Source organism: Capsella rubella, unplaced genomic scaffold, assembly GCF_000375325.1.
Source record: "Capsella rubella cultivar Monte Gargano unplaced genomic scaffold, Caprub1_0 scaffold_8, whole genome shotgun sequence".
Classification (NCBI taxonomy): Eukaryota; Viridiplantae; Streptophyta; class Magnoliopsida; order Brassicales; family Brassicaceae; genus Capsella; species Capsella rubella.
This window is the reverse complement of record NW_006238916.1, coordinates 3,866,827-3,869,321: the sequence shown is the minus strand read 5'-3', so window position 1 is coordinate 3,869,321 and position 2,495 is coordinate 3,866,827.

Below are 2,495 nucleotides of genomic sequence, written 5' to 3'. Positions count from 1 at the left end.
CAGATCTATTTGACATGTGGTGTTTGGAGATGCTTTGAAAATAAGGACTGCAAGTTTATCCTTGATGAAAAAAACGTGCTAGATTAATTACCTTGCAATCTACAACAACTCTTGAAGACCTATGGTAAGAACATCAATCTCAGATTCACAAGCCTTCAACCCTTTATGCAATCTCATTGAAGCTCCATCAATTATGTCCACTTTGTCAGTCAAGTCTTTTAGCTCTTCCACCATAGACATATCAGTCCATTTAAATGCATGAGTCCAATCCTGTGACATTTTCAGACCTTTATTTGTGGACACAACCAAATTATACCAGACAATTGAGATTCACACTTACCCCTTCTTTTCGAAATGGACATACATGAAACAATCTTCCCCGATTTTTAGAAGTACCCGACGTCTGCAATACAACAGATTCTCCACATCGGCATCTCGTAAGAAAGCCTCTTCTTTGTTTTTCCATTCTCTTTCTTCGAGTACTGTAATTGACACACAAGATGAAATCGAAGAAGATGAAATAAAGAGGAAGAAGATGAAATCGAAGAAGATGAAATCGAAAACCTAAATTGTGAATTTTCCCCCAAATTGAAAAGACGTCGTTTTGATAAAATAAAGAAAAGACGTCGTTTTGAGCCTTCGAAACCGAAGGAATGGCCACATCGGATCTTATGTGGCTAGTGATTAGGGGGATGGTTAAGCTATATTTAATTGTTGAGTCAATGTAGGATTATGCTAACGACTCAAAGTTTAGGTAGTTAATTTGAATTATTTGAGGGTTCAGGTTGAAAAACACACGATTCGTTTGTCTGGGTAGGATTTTAAACTTTTGAAATAGTACGGGTTGAAATTTACCCTTTTCCCAGACTTGAATCCTATCTTACCCCATTGAAAACTCTCAAAAGAAGCATTATTCAACACCTTCTTTGCATATTCATAGGGAATCCTACTATTCATTGCTATTCCTATTACTCCAACATGAACAATAAATAATCTTGCAATCATTTTCCTCAACTTACCACTCCATGTTCTCAACCCTGGTGCTAGCTCATTTAGTTTGGTCCAAGACATGAATGCAGTTCTAGTGCAGCCCATAAATCACTCTGCTCCTCCACACTCTGTTCCTCCACACACTCAGCATCGAGATCAATTTCATCATAGTTCATCCATGTTATCTCTGCATATTCATTTAATGAGAACCTCAACGAATTTCCCTCAAGCAAGCACCATACCTCAGTTTTCAGGCCTATTGCCAATTGATTAGTGATAAGATAGTGAACACTTTTCGAACACCAAACGTAGTCACTATCAGCAAGCTTCAGATACAATCCAACTTGAGAATTATTGGCTATTTCAACATAAACCTCATGACCAACATAATCCTTCATCATCCCGAAATCTAACAAATTACACTTGTGATTCATGCTTCTTTTTTTTGTGTAGGTGACTTCCCTTCCAGATATAATCTCCTTGGATACCTCCTCTGTTTCACCTCCATCCCTCTGCAAATTAAATTCAAACAAAAAATTCACATTTTCTCTTCAAATAATTCCAGACACTCTCCCAACACCAAAACTTTATTTGCTTTGTCACAATTACATAGAGATTGAAAGACGACACACAATGATACAATAAGAGAGACAACATCAAACTATGGAATAGAAAACTATGCTTTGATTCTAGACTGTCCAAACACTTCAATAAACCAACGAACAAATTCATTTACCATAAAAACAATACTCGTTAATAGAAGAAAATTAACCTCTGCAACTAGACGTACAACAGAGAAGATTATATAAAGGGATAGACGAACCTCCGCCGCCGCAACTTATTGTTCAACCTCTGACTCCTTTGCAACCAACCCACGTCCTTATGCCGGTGGTCACTAAGCCGGCGGTGAGCTTCTTCAATCGACTAAGCCAAATCGTAATCCTTCGATTGTTTTCTCTACTGATTGTGTTCTCCCAATTGAAAATCAAACACATTTACGCTCAGCTTTCAAAAACCTTAACGCTCAGCTCAACTTTCAAAGACAAATTTTTTTTTTTTCAACGGCACAATCGTAGATGAAAGGTGTACCCATGGTTTATAAGTAAACACCTCACTATTCTATGTTGTTTTAGTAAGCGAAAATTCACTTACGTTATTAGAGTAATTACGCAACTTTTCTAAGTTATTCTAGGTAATTACCCAAAAAATAATAATATGATGAAGTTAGTGGTAATGAAACATTGTTATCCGTAGAAGAAACATTTCGAATTCAATACCAATTATATAGAAAGATGGTTTTTCTGATGTGAGTTTAGAGCACCTTCAATGGAGGTGTTTAGTGAGATGCTAAAAGATTGCTTACCATTAAATAAATGTATTTAATGTAAACTAACCAAATTAATATTTAATTTGAGACTTTAAGTATCAGCTAAGCACCGCCTATGTGTCACTTTGTTAGTGGGTGAAGAGAAAAAAAAAAATATATATATATATATATATTTTTT